At 32.6% G+C, this 15,282-nt stretch overlaps 1 protein-coding gene and 2 long non-coding RNA genes across 3 annotated transcripts in view; 2 read left to right on the top strand and 1 right to left on the bottom strand.

The window, feature by feature from the left end:
- Positions 1-15,282, top strand: part of LOC135193918 (uncharacterized) — a 569,995-nt gene that overhangs the window by 223,511 nt on the left and 331,202 nt on the right. The gene's annotated exons all lie outside the window — the stretch shown is intronic.
- Positions 1-15,282, top strand: part of LOC113395575 (uncharacterized) — a 333,619-nt gene that overhangs the window by 15,450 nt on the left and 302,887 nt on the right. The gene's annotated exons all lie outside the window — the stretch shown is intronic.
- LOC113394716 (uncharacterized) lies at positions 11,127-13,329 on the bottom strand. The gene is made up of 2 exons (XR_003368596.2): positions 12,984-13,329; positions 11,127-12,333 (listed from the first exon to the last, which is right to left on the bottom strand). It is a non-coding gene; the product is annotated as an uncharacterized LOC113394716 (long non-coding RNA).

Here is a 15,282-nt window from a genome sequence, read left to right as displayed (position 1 = left end):
CCCACAATAATATTTTTTTGTCATCTATTTTTAACCACACATATTGGCTAATTTTCGAAGCGATTTTAACTTATACAGCATTAATCCTTATCCAATGATATTTCATTGGATAAGGATTAATGCTTACCTTAAATACATTGTTGATTTAATATTGATATATATGGCCCTTTACAGCATATGATTTAAATGAATATTTTCGAAGATATTACACATTTAAAAATTGCGGAACGTAGCGTTTGTGGTGGTACCGGCCGGCCGGGGCGGCGGAAGCGTGCTATAGGCGCGTCGGAGGCCGCGGTTCTCCCTGTAGCACTTTGAATTTAGCAGCGATCGGACGCGGTTATTATCGGAGCTCTGTAGTGATTGAAATAACAATCCATATTTAAAATTATAAAAGCGAAAGTAATTCTGTCTGTCTGTCTGTCTCGCTTTCACGCAAAAACTACTGGACCGATTTAAATGAAATTTGGTACACAAATAGTCTAGAGCCTGAGAAAGGACATAGGCTACTGTTAATTTGGAAAATAGTGCTGTGAAGGGTTGAAAAGGCGGATGAAAAGTTGTAAGTTGTTGAAAGTATTGTCAAGTTTAGAATTTTTATAACTAGAAGCATAAAACTTATATTTGAGGCTGTACACTTATAAAATAACATATCATGACACCCACTCAGGAGGGAATTTTGGATATTCTACCCCTAAATGGGTGAAATAGGGGTTGAACGTTCGTATGGATTTTTTTAAGTTAGAAACATGAATCTTTATTTTTGGTATACTGATCAAAAATGAATACATACGTATTTAGCGTTTCTAGATAATCTACCATTAAGGGGGTGAAGTAAGGGTTGAAAGTTTTTATGGGAGTCAGTCATTTTTTAAGCTAAAAATATGAAACTTTATTTTTGGGATACTGATTAAAAATGATTATATACGTATTTAAGTGTTTCTAGATATTCTACCTCTAAGGGGTTTAATAGGGGTAAGACATTTTTTATATAGGTTAGTCTGGAAAACCGTCATTTTTGAAGTTAGAAGCATGAAACTTTATTTATGGGCTACTGATTAAAAATTAGTAGATACGTATTTAAGCGTTTCTGGATATTCTACCCTAAGGGCTGAAATACACCCCAATGTGGTATACAAAGAGGTCTTACATTAACGTAATATTTTAAGTTAATTTGTAAATATATTCATATTCTACGCGGGCAAAGCCGCGGGTAACAGCTAGTAATATAATAATTTCGTTTCATATTTATTGTACAATGATTTAGTTCTCGACATAACATAACTTCTATAGAACAATGCAAGAACTACAAGTTTACATAAAAAATGTTTATTATAAATATCATTTAATTTATTTCGCTTGTAATTTTATTAAACTACGTAACAGCAATTATTAATGGTCTACAAATATTAACAACAATTTCAGAATACTAAATGAAAGGAAACTTCAAAGAAAATCCGTAACGAATGCTCCACACTGATACTGTAGACTGTAATCACACCCCGGAACTATTGGGTGCGTAATGAGTCTTCAGCTCTTAATCAGACAGAATATTTTAATTAACGATTCAAATTATGGACGAATTTATTAAACTCCTTGGATGGCTAATTATAAAGAAATATTTACATATATATAAAAGGATTTGAGGATTGATTTGGAAAACCAGTATTGGAGTAAAATATGACTCACTCTGAAATAAAAGGAAATCTAGAACGGAAATATTTTGATAGATGAATTAAATATTCTCTTGAGATAAATTTATTCATCTATAAGAAATATATTAGAGGATCCATAATATTAGTGCGATACACACACACACATACACACATATACATATATATGTGTATATGTATATATAAATAGGTAAGTTATTTCTTAATAAGCCTCGTCACCTGCTGACTGTTTGTGTGAGTTTATCCTTGCAACTGAATTTAAAGTTCCCTGTATCTATCTGTATAAGGATCTGAAAAAAAATTGCACGTGTATAATTTAACGGAATCACGTGAATTCCACATGTGATTCATGCAGCCCGCATTGGGAACCTCTTCAAAGGGAGAGGCCTTAGCTCAACAGTGGTACAATAAAGGCCGGCAAGGTCGGCAGATGTCATATGCGGTGGTAGTCACTTTCCATCAGGTGAACCTCCTGCTCGTTTGCTCACCATACCAAAATCAATTACAGACCGTTACTTCCTACTAATCGATTAAATTTTGCACACTTTTGTGACAATCGAGTACAATTATTGCAATACAGGTACGATTCACCGACTCTCCTCATTTATTTTACAAGTTAAGGTATTTAGCAAGTGTAACTACAGACCAACATAATATGATATCTTAGTTCCCAAGGTTAATGGCGCCTTGGTGTTATAAGGTATGTTTAATATTTTATACAGCACCGAGGTCAATGAGCGATGGTGATGCCTTACCATCAGGTGGCCCATTAGCCTTACCTATTTGACATAAAAAAGTAAAAAAGTGAGGAAACAGAGAGTGCCTTTTTCTTTAAACGGCATATTTAGGTACTATAGTATCCTGTAAATATATAACTGTAAACAAGATGTTCTGAGCAGTCGGCTAACCTCCTTTGAGAATAGTTGTCGCGGTGGAAATCATTCAGCTGAATATAATGTCTAATTATAGTTTTCCCTTTGACCTGACCTATAATTTACTCGTTAACTACACAAACTCGTAAATAAGTTATCTAGATCTGACAAAATAAACAAAATACAAGACAAAACTCTCGCCCTCACATTTTGTTTTAATATATATTTGTATATATACATACGTTAAACATGTAACACTTCTTTTTTTCCCTCGAGTTACAAAATGCATACTGTAAGCAAAATTTCAAGTAACTTTAAACAACAGTAATACAAATGTCACCAACCCCACAGTAGTTCTCGGAATCACTTTAGACCCAAGACTTCAGTGGTATTCTCATTCCCTGACAGGGGACTCAGCTACGCAGCATACGCGGTTAGAAAAGTTTGGTTACTTTCATAGCATTATGTCTTAGCGAATTTCTTTGGTTAAAACGTTACATATATTGAAACTATTTTAATACTACAAAAAAGTGCTGTTCAGTATATTTATAAGCTTTGAGCTAGAGACTGTCTTCGGGATGTTTTTAATAAAATGGGTTGAGTCCCATTGAATCCACTGTAAAGTGGATTCAATGGGATATTCACAATAATATAGATATATTTCAAAGAAACGGTGACAATCATTGTATGAATACGAAAAGCAAAGGTAAACTAATAACACCTAGGGTCTGACTTCGTAAAGTTATTTTTAACTTTGCTTATTATCATTAAAAGTTTATGTCAAAAAAACTTTGATAAATAAGGCATATTATCCAATAAAACATTATTATTAGATAAAAATGCGTGGCCTTAGTATTTACTGATATTTCTAGACAGTAGACATAAAAATTGAATTGTACTTTATTGACATAACAATAAAGCTTTTATTGCTGTTTTTGTTTATACAAATAAATTATAAAACAAATTTTACACTTTTGACTTAAACTTTGTTGTAAAATATCGGTTCACGGTCGTTGGTCTCCTACAGCTTGTCTACAACAAAGGCCTCCTCTAAAGATTTCCATTCGTACCTATCTTTTGCTTTGCGAGTACATATTGGACCCGCTGCTTGTTTAATATCGTCCTCCCATCTCATAATTTGTCTACCTCGGCTTCTGTTACCATCTCGGGGGTACCATTCTGTTACTGTACTGTTACTGTTAATGACATACTCTGTAATTATAATAAAAGAGTAACTACTGAGTTTCTCGCTGGTTCTTCTCGGTAAAATCTACTTTCCGAACTCGTGGTAGAATTACATTTAATTCAACAGTGTAACAAGAAGATTTAAAAGTGCTTTTATGAGTCTACTTGAATAAACAATATTTTGAGTTTGATCACCCACTTAACATACATTCTATCGCGTTACTTTGTTCCGGCGGAAAGGGTAAGTGAGGCAGTGTAACTATAGACTCACTGGGTTGGAGGCGTATCAACGATGTAAGAGAAGTTTATATGTGTATTTCTTGCAACGCCAATACCTATTGATGATGGTGACTTAACATCAGATTGCCTATTTGCCAGTCCACCTACCTACCAATGTTTACATTTCACTATTATTCTTTTTTTTTAAAGAATTTAATATCTCTTATAAATTCCTACTGTTAAGGCAAATATTTTCTCTTCGTATAAATAACAGTTAAATTTTAATCGTTCTGGCAATGATTCAGATCGGAAGAACATAATTCTATTGGAAGATCTTAATGGCTGGCAAATTCTGCGGTTTGAGGCACTTTCAAACAGCGAGTAGCTGGCACGACGCTGGCATGACGTAGGATGATTTAGTCATCGAACCAGTTGGCTTGGTGAGCACAGATAAAATAAGCCTATGCCAACTTTACGAATACAAATTTATGTCGAAAAGATAGTTTGTTTTTGTTTTTTAATCAAATATAACGTCTTTTTTCGTGATAACGGTCTTCCTATATAGTTTACTTTAGGCACCCGTATATATTATCTATATATAGATACATACGGCACCGTAAAATTGTAAATACCGTTAGAATATAATCTATCTCGCGAGATTGTGCAGTGTCGAAAGGTTGTGAACCGTGACATACTGCTTACAATTAAAAGTATTTTTAACAATTATCGGTAGATTATAATCTATCGAAGCTAATTAAAGTTAAATCATAAAAACTCTAACCCAATAAATAACTATCGAAATTTTTAACGTTTTATTTTGAGTTAAATCACCGTTTACATACAAGATGGATTACAATTCAACAGTATCTACAATTCTACGGTGATATATACATACTTTTCGGTGAACAAAACGCTAGCGTGATTCAGGAATATTGAAATTTAAACAGCATAAAATACTAAATATTATGACGTATATATAAGTATATATTAATAACACGAAGAAAAAAATTTTTTTTGAATTTTATTACCCAATTACACAGGTTTTTTAATAGAGTTCATCATAGCTCTAACGAATCGACTCGAGATTTTTGAGAAGCAATATTACCTAAAATGTAACTCTTCAATCAAATAAAGAGTTTGATTTTGATAAAATCAATCAGAACTTTGCTTGGATTGTAAGTGTTATTACAGAAAATATTTAAAATAAAATATTCTTCAACTCATCCTACACTTTGTAACACATTACACAATTTGTGAATCAGATTTACCTGCAGAAATGTTCGCAAAGCATTTTGTTCCTTACGTGTTACAAGTTAGGGTCTAGATAAGGCTGATTTAGGCTGTCATATGAGCGCCGTGTCACATTATGCTATATGTAAATGGAGGGTGTAAGGCAATTGACTTTCTAGTAGACATGAGCTGAAAAGCGATTACGACTAAAGAGATTTTATGATCACAGCGAGTAAACATATTTTTGATCGAATTCTGTATATGTATACAAACAAAAATAAAATTGAAGTTTAAATTCAACATGGCTGTTTGTATTTGAAATTATTTTCGATTAAATTTGTATAATTTATATGCATATTAATAATAAATTATATATACAAAATCTTTTAAAAGTTTATAAAGGTACTTGTTTCTAAGTTTTCGTAGAGGCAGTTAATTGCTGGAACAAGAATATTTATATCGTGGCCATATCGATTGAGCCCATAAAAGAAAATAGTCATGTGACCATTACTTGCACTGGAATAAATGGAAAGATTCCATTTATTTCCTCACAGCTTCCCGGCGTTATGAAGTGTCGAAACAATCGGATTTGGCCTGTTCGGTTTAATTCAATCGAGCACTCGAGTAGCCACAGGCATTAGTGGCGATATTTTGAGGAACGATATTTTACAAGTAAATGTAATTTGGGATATGGAGTTGCTTTTATAATATGATTAGCCAAACCACGTAACGTCAGGTATATAGCTTTTTCCCAAACGTTTCCTACTCTGAGCATACAAGATATTCTGCTCAGAGACAATCACCATCCAAGATATATTTATTTATTGATAGATTTATACACCATCGGCGTAGTCACTACCTAAGTATTGAGTAAAATTAGGAAACATATTCTTGTACGATGTGTACACTACACGCGTTGACATTATAGATCTGTGGCATTTATATCAACAGTCCCAGTTGGACTGCAAATGCTTTGTATGAAGCTCTGAAACCTACAATGCGTAGAAGGTCAAACCACATCTGCAAACTTAAAAGTTATGTGAATATCCGGGGGGAGCCAACGACGTGATGAGGAGATAGTATGAGGAGAAGAAATTTGGTGAAATATGAAATTAATTAGTTTGGTTTATTTTGTAGTAAAATAATCATTTATAATTAAAATTATATCTCTGTTTTACATTTGAAAGCTTTGAAATATTTACACCTTAAGTATTTTAAATTTACGCAGCGCTTGTTACGGAGATTGTCTGGCCATTAGAGCACTAGATTAAACGAAGTCACTACAAACCCAGGCACACACAATGTGTTAATATTTTCATTAATCTCGCGTTTGAGGGCGAACGAAAATATAATTAAAAACCTGTAAGTTTTGCATTGCCGCATTGGAGCAGCGTGGTGCTTCGAATCTTTTTTCCCAGATTTGAACACGCAAACCTCGGATAAGATTTATATGTTCTTACCGCTAGGGCAGTTTGGTTTTCGGCCCTTGTCTGGAATTAATAAAAAAATGAATATACATAATATACGTATCGTTTTACTACCGTGTCCTATATCGACCCTCATCATAAGCTATTTCTTATAAGTAACGACCTTAGTCAGGTCAATACTTGAGGACCCTTCGTTTCAGCCTCACCCGAGGATTTTCCCTAATATTGGAGATCGATGACTTGACTCTTTACACGCTACTGGTGACCGTCACAACTTCCACCATGTTCATTTTTTTATGACATTTAACATATATTACATATATTGAAAATATTATTTACTAATGGTACTTACTTATAACAGAGAGGTGGACTGGCAACTGGACTAACTAATGGCAAATGTTCACCACGTCCAGTAAACATTGTCTCTGAAAAAAATATTAATTGTTTCTTTAATTTGTTCTTTAATGATTTTTCATGGTGGTAGGACTTCGTGCAAGCCCGTCTGGGTAGGAACCACCCACTCATCAGATATTCTACCGCCAAACTAGTGCTCAGTATTGTTGTGTTCCGGTTTGAAGGGATAATGAACCAGTGTAACTACAGCCATAAGGGACATAACATCGTAGTTCCCGAGGGTGGAGATGCATTGGCGATGTGAGGTATGGTTAAATTTTTTCAAAGCGCCATTGTCCACTTACCATCAGGTGGCCGATATGCACGGCCGCCAAGCAATGTCATTAAAAAAAATGCCTATGTGCTGTGTTATATCCGTTATTCTAGTGTTGAAAGATAGAGTAAGCAACGAGTGGTCAAGCCCAAGTGGGTTACTACCCAGACGGGCTTGCATGGAATATCATAAGAGTGTTAACTTGTGTGATTGAAAAAATTGTATTGTACAAAATGAAAACTATATATTAGAAATATAATCATATTTTTATGAAATTTCTATTCAAATTAACGGTGTTTTCATTCCAATATTATTTTATTTTTTATCGATAATTATATAACAAATATAAATTTATTTTTTATTCGGATAGACTGAATATATTCTGGTCAAAATAATTTATTTGTAATAAATTTTTATTTTAAATAAAGTAATTTAAGAATCTTGAAATCACTCAGTGAACTCCTGAGCCCGGACTAATAGAATAAAAATGGCAGCCAACATCAAGTCGACGTTCGAGAGTAAAGTGACTTAGAACAGTGTAATAAAATCAATCGGAACGGAAAACGATCGGGAATCGAATTCCGAACCGCTTTGAAGGAAATTACGAGACGTCAAATGGAGAGTTGCGGGTACGTAATGGTAATAGATTGATTCCTAAATGCATCAATAGCGAGCAGTCGGTCTGTTTCGAGAAAGATTTATCGCCTTCGAGAGACGCTGTGTTGACAGTTTATCTATCTTGTTATACAAAGTGTTATTCATTACTTCTAACTGCTGTATAAATAGATACTTCGAGAAATTTCATTTGACGTGATTCTGTTTTTAAGGCTAAGATTAACAATGCAACACAAGTTAACAGCTGATTTCAGTTTGTTGTGTGATTGTACTGCTGTTTGAACATGTGATATGATTATTTATATATAATGTTCGTAAGTATATCTGTACTCATTGTTTCTTGGCGTAGGATACCGTGATGGGAATCAAGATGAAGCTCTCTTATCCCATCATGCCCTCACCGGCTGCTATTCTCTACTCTCTTCTGTGTGTGGCGTATACTTCCACTGTTATATAATAATAATAAAAATCTATGTTTATTTTATTAGTAAAATTATTTTATTAATAAAACTTTTTTATGTCATTTCATTTAACATTTGCCGTGTAATAATTTGTAGTTCAATAAATTAAAATTGATTAAAATATCATGCAATGAGATAATAGTAGTTAATCAATTTCAGTGCCGATATCGGTTACAAATACGTCAGGAGCCGAATCCCAATTAAAAATAAACAAAAATCCTAGATTAACAATGCTTCACTCGGCTCTTGTTTACACTACTGCTGATTGTGGTATGCTTAATTAAATTATATGATCACAAAGGATTAATTTACTAATTACGCAGTACAGTATATTTATGTTGTACACTGACAACTCCTTTAACGTTATGATACGTTATTGCTCGTTATATAATACTAGCTGTTACCCGTGGCTTCGCTCGCGTAGAATATGAATATATTTACAAATTAACTTATAATATTAAGTTAATGTAAGACCTCTTTGTATACCACATTGGTGTGTATTTCAGCCCTTAGGGTAGAATATCCAGAAACGCTTAAATGAGAATAAACTCATTTTTAATCAGTAGCCCAAAAATAAAGTTTCGAGCTCCTAACTTCAAAAATGACGGACTTCCAGACTAACCTGCATACGGAATGTTAAAACAATTTCCCTCCTTAGGCGTAAAATATCCAGAAACGCTTAAATACGTATCAACTCATTTTTAATCGGTAGCCCAAAAATAAAGTTTTCTGCTTCTAACTTCAAAAACGACGGTATTCCAGTCTATCCTATATACGAAATGTCACCTCTATTTCCCTCCTTAAGCGTAAAATATCCAGAATCGTTTAAATAGGTATCAACTCATTTTTTATCAGTATCCCAAAATTAAAGTTCATGTTTCTATCTTCAAAAATGACGGTCTTTTATACAAACTTTCAACCCTTATTTTACCCCCGTAGGGGTAGAATATGCAGAAACACTTAAATTAGTATCTACTGCTTTTTAATCAGTATCCCAAAAATAAAGTTTCATGTTTCTAACTTAAAAAAATAACGGACTTCCATACAAACGTTCAACCCCTATTTCACCCCTTTAGGGGTAGAATTTCCAAAATTCATTCCTTAGTGGGTGTCGTGTTAGTTTATAAGTGTACACATAATTTTTATGCTTCTAGTTCTAAAAATAACAATACTTTCAACAACTTATAACATTTCACCCCCCTTTTCAACCTCTTACAGCCCTTTTTTCAAAAAAAAAGTAGCCTATGTCCTTTCTCAGGCTCTATTTGTGTACCAAATTTCATTTAAATCGGTCCAGTAGTTTTGGCGTGAAAGCGAGACAGACAGACAGAGTTACTTTCGCATTTATAATATTAGTATGGATAAATATTTTATAACTGTGAGCATACGAGTAACCTTTCGAGATAAATACGTTTTATTTTGTGTAACGTGTGTGACACACCTGAGCACCAATAATACGGACAAATTGACACTTTATCGTAATATAATCAAAATATACTTTATTCAAGTAGGCTTTTACAAGCACTTCTGGATCGACATGCTACAAACTATATTAAGTGAAGCTGTCATTGCAATAACGAAAAAAAACTGGCAAGAATTTCAATAGTTAAAAGACAAAGTTATGTTATCCATATACAATCATATATGTATGTAATATATCTTGCCTGGAAGTCAACAAATATTAGCTCCACGCCTTTCTATCATCTACATAATCCTGTATTGAATAATATGCTTTGAATTTATGAATCGCAGTGTAAAAATTATCTGCGGAATTTTATTATTAAAACTTAATCGTTATCATTGAACTGTTTTCTTATTCTACTAACTCAACAATTCAGTTGCGGTCGAAGTCGGACTATAATCTGGAACGTATCGTAACCGACATAAATAAGTAGAATTGACCCTCACTTACAAATAAGCTGAGATGTTATTTTTTTGAGGAATAGACGTACCCAAGTCAGTCAATACTAATAATTTTATAATATACATCGTAAGCGTTAAAAATGTAATAAATGTCAGTTATTTATTTATTTTGTTAAAAATATAACACTGAATCGCGTTCGTAGCGCCACCTATCTAAACCAATTTAAAATATCCACGAACCCAAAAAAAATCAACAAGTCCAGCTGTTTAGGAGAATGGCAATGACAAACACATGTACAGAAGAATTATATTGAGATATTTTTATCTTATAATTGGATAGGAAAATACTTTACATTGTATTTCGTGCGTGTGGTACATAGACGCGGGCTTCCAAGCCTTACCGGGTAAAATAAAACTCCAGAACCCACCGTGAAGTCTTTAAGTAATTAGTTAAAATTTCTCTCAAGATTTCTCCAAATAGCGCGACTGGGACATAAATGCGTCGCATTAAATAACTTATTATCAGAGCATTTTATAAGGTGATATACTCAAGGCTTTAGATATTACGGCACCCTTGTCTTCATTAGATGAATATTCACAGGGTATAAAAATATATTAATGTCAAAGATGTATTGGCGTTACGGTTGAAGCTGACGTGTATGCTGTGACGAGAGACTGCCTTACGCTTCCTTATGTCCTAATGCATCTCACCAGGAAGACAACATTGTGACATATGTACGTGATCGGATCTGCCACAGCTTAGTTATAAGTGACAAGCTGCGTTTTACGCTTTTACAACTAAGCTGCTCAAGTATTATCAAATTTGATATATTAAACCCTAAAGATATATAGGGATCAACCCCTTAAGTAATGTATGAAACATCGCAGGTAACACTATAAATCAAACCAATGTAAATTATAAAATTCAATTTTATTGTAACATCGTTTTCAAAAAAATAATGTGCGTAGTAACTTTTGTTTTACTTATAACTTCAACTTGACTTAGTTTCTTTATTAAGTGCGTTCGTAATAAGTCGCACGGAAAGTTCGTTCCGATTTCCGATAGATGGCGTTACTAAGAGAGTACTGCTAAGTACCAGTTTGTAAAATAAATGCGTTTTTTTGTACCTAAACTATTCTTTTGATTGATTTTAAACGTTATATATACAATTCTTGTACGATATTAGATATAATTTTGTAAAAAAATTAAAATTATTAATTATTAACGCATGCTTCGCATGAGTTATTTAATAATAAATTTCAAATCGTAACGAACATTCCGGACAAAATAATTATTTGCTAGTTTATATTCCATAATTAACTTATTATATAATAATAAATCAATGGAGTTATCATGCTATAATAAAAACATAATTATTTAATAGTATTTTGTACCAGTTTTTTTAATAACTTTGACTCATTCACCTTTCGTTCTGGTTCGCGTCAGGTAAAATATACACCTTTATTTCATTCCAATGGCAGAAGACGTAAAGATAAACAAACCTTTGATTTACATATTCCATGCGACTTGCTAATGTCATGAACTATAAAACAGTTCTTTACTTAAGTATGTTTATTTATAATACAACATAATTCCTTAAAACTACATACCTATGTATCTATTTTCATTTTACTTTTCGCCGAAACTCAAAGCGCCATTTTTTCACAAATCCATAATGAACACCACAGCTTGTTTCGACCTATAATATCATATAAATTCAAAGTTAAACCTGTTTATTTATCCTTAGCTTCCTGCCATTAGAAATGACTATATGCCTATACCATTGCTCTGCCATTCCTAATGAGGCCTACAATAAATGCCATTACATAGGACATTTATTTCATGTTTTTTGAAGAGTGTATTAATGTAATACACTTCTAATTAATTTGTTAGTAACCAACTAGTGGTAATCCCCTATTACAAATTCGTACTTTAATATTTTTAAAAATGGTTTTCTCTGCTTATGAAGAATCGGCTAGTGGAGCTAGTTCAGGCGCAGATGGTACGATCTTCTCCTTCAAAGGAGAGACCAAAGGTTCATTGCTAGTTGGCATACGTAACAGTCCCCGCTTCGATGCCACGGTTAGGAGTAATGTCACTGACACGAAGAATGACACCAACTGAAAAGAATGATTAAGTACTTAATTATTTGTCTAAATATTTTTTATTCCATAACCTCATAAAATATTATTTAAAAAAAATTGCCCACAGCTGGGCAAAGATCTCATTTTCTTGTAAGGAGGTTATTCTAACATGGTGCTGTACAGGTAAAGAATTTTATTACCAAAATTCAGAATTGAAATCACAATTTTGGGTAAAGAATTTTAAATTAAAATCCACGTGTCTGCATTCTGGACTAGCCCATCTCTAAACATATATGAGCATATATCCCCAAATTTGAGTTCCAATTTTTATAACTTTTACTATGAATGCCTTAAATATTACTTTATTCACATTTAAATTGTATTAACGCTAAAAAATTAATTGTATTAAGTAGAAGAAACAGGTTTGGCTCTGAACCGATTACGTATAAGCACATTCATTTATAAATTAATATAATTACGAAAGCAACATTTAAGACACATTAAAATAAAGTCCGTTAATGAATCAGTCTCAAATTTTATAACCACACGAATAACAAAAAAAAACAAACAAAACATTTCACATCTCGCTTAAAATATCATTCATACACGTCCTTTGTACTATTTGTAACGTTATCTTGTGACTTAGTTAATATAATTATATTTGTAATAAATAAAACGCAACTCACCGCCGATACGCCGAAAGTAGCAATCACATCGTAAGATAAAAACATTATTATATTATTTAACAAAAAAACATAAACATCGAACACGCACTTCTATTCAAAACTCAACAATTTATGTCGAGAAAAGGAAGGAAGAAATGTCACCAGTGATCACGACTCTATTTATTAACACCGTAAATACCGTGCTAAGTATTACAACGAAATCAACCGTAACGTTAAGTGTCGATCGTCACTGTGCAGAAACACAAACGTAGCTGGAAAACTGGTTTGACATTATCTAAGAACACGAAGCGGCAACGTGGGACACTGTGTCGATCCACCCGTACTAATGCAACGCAGTGATCGCAGGCTTATTGCATTAACACACCTGTTGGAAAACTTCAATGTGTGTGCACGATGCGGCAACGTCGCAAATATTCGTCATTTAGCTTCCAATCTTATATTGACTCACGAGTTAGTTTTGGACGTGTTGTTTAATTGGAGATTAAATTTTAATAAATGTAATTTAAGCCACTAATACTGTAAGGTATAAATTTTTTTTTATGAAGTATATACACATAAAAAGTATATAATAATTACTATCGGTAATTAATATTCTGCAAGATTTTAAAATGTAAAAGTTATGTAATCATCTTAATATTTTTGTTTTTGTTTTAAACATATATATGTTTATTTTATTATACATCAAACTTACAATAATAAAAAGCTTCATATTGGAGAGCTACAGCCTTTCATATTTATGTCATGTTTATAAAAACAATATACCTAGGTCGTAAATTATTAAAATATGTCCTTAAAATTCCACAACTCATTTTGTATTCACATTCGACTCACGGTAATATACTATTTTGATGAGTGTAATTATCATTTAAGTGTTATGGTAATTATAGTTAACTGGTGGTCCCGGAATTTCGCGGCTTTTTTAGGAATTTCGAATCCCATGACAGGTTTTGCTTTGATTTCATTTCATTGCATAATGAAACCTTTCTTAAATTAAACTTTTAATGTCAAATAGATAAATTAGTTCAGTTAGAAAGAGTTTTTTGATAACAATTTACTTTAATTTGTTTACTTTATCATTTTTTTCTTATATAGCCGTAGTACCTCTCTATAGCCGGCCACTACCTATTTAAATTAAATTGTAACAATTTAGTAAATTTCAACCAAGAATCTTCTTTAATTTTGCGCACGGCTGGAGCACTTCAAAATGAGACCATAACTAATTTGTTATGTACAGCTATCACTGGGACAAAAATCGGCTTACGCTTTTAATAAGATGTCGTGTATCAATCTTTTATATTTCACAATCGTCTTCTACGTTTAATGTACTTATAAATAATAATATTTATTATTCAAAATAAATGAAAGTTGAATCAAAAAGGTTGAACGTCCCTCAATATAAAAATGTATTATCTTAAAATATGACAGGTATCGATTTAGTCATTTCATGGAATCCTTTGGTCATGTTTTTATTATTCTGTAATACCTTCAGATCCTACCCGCACTGGAGCATCGTAGTGGAATAAGCAAATCTTGTCCTTACGAGAAAAGATTATTTAGCCCGTATGTTCCACTGTTAGGTGTATTTTGCTTTAATAAATAAATTATTGAAAATTCACATTTATCGTACTCTATATGCTCATTTTCAGTGTACTAATTGTCATTTTACTGCAATCGAATTGAAAGATAATCGTTGCCCTTTAACCAATTTCCTATTCTACTAACAAAACCATCCGGTTGCAGTTCGCTCGAAGTTTGATCGGAATAGCATCGTTAACGTATCGTTAATCGTTATAAATTAGTAGAATTGCCCTGCTTCTTAGGCAAGATCACGAGTAGATTAACGAGAACCTCACGATTTGCCCGTAAAATCTTACGTAAAACTCTGTTTTGACAGAAACTCGGTAGCGGTCTACGACTAGGAGATCAAAAACCCCTTACAGTGATGGCCTCCTTAACAACAACAATGAAATTTTACATTTGGCGTGTTTGTTAATTTGATTGGCGTGATTCTTAAAATTACTTTTCAAAATTAACTTATGTCAGAAAATGGCCTAGTTTTTGCCAGAAGCCATAGTAATTTTTTAAATAAAAAATAATTTAAAATGAATAAATACCAGATAATATATGAAATTTTCTGTTACATTTTTGATAGGTACACATAAATTCTTAAATAACAGCTTCAAAGTATTTATTATTATAAATAATATTCAATCATTTTAACATCAAATTTAATCTTTCTTTTCTTAAGATTTTTTTTATTGTTAAGTTGGTGCTTGATGGAAGTATAAACCACGCCTCG

This window comes from Vanessa tameamea, chromosome 21, assembly GCF_037043105.1.
Source record: "Vanessa tameamea isolate UH-Manoa-2023 chromosome 21, ilVanTame1 primary haplotype, whole genome shotgun sequence".
NCBI classification, from domain to species: Eukaryota; Metazoa; Arthropoda; class Insecta; order Lepidoptera; family Nymphalidae; genus Vanessa; species Vanessa tameamea.
Note: the sequence above shows the minus strand (reverse complement) of the source record. Positions and strands in the feature narration are given on the sequence as shown.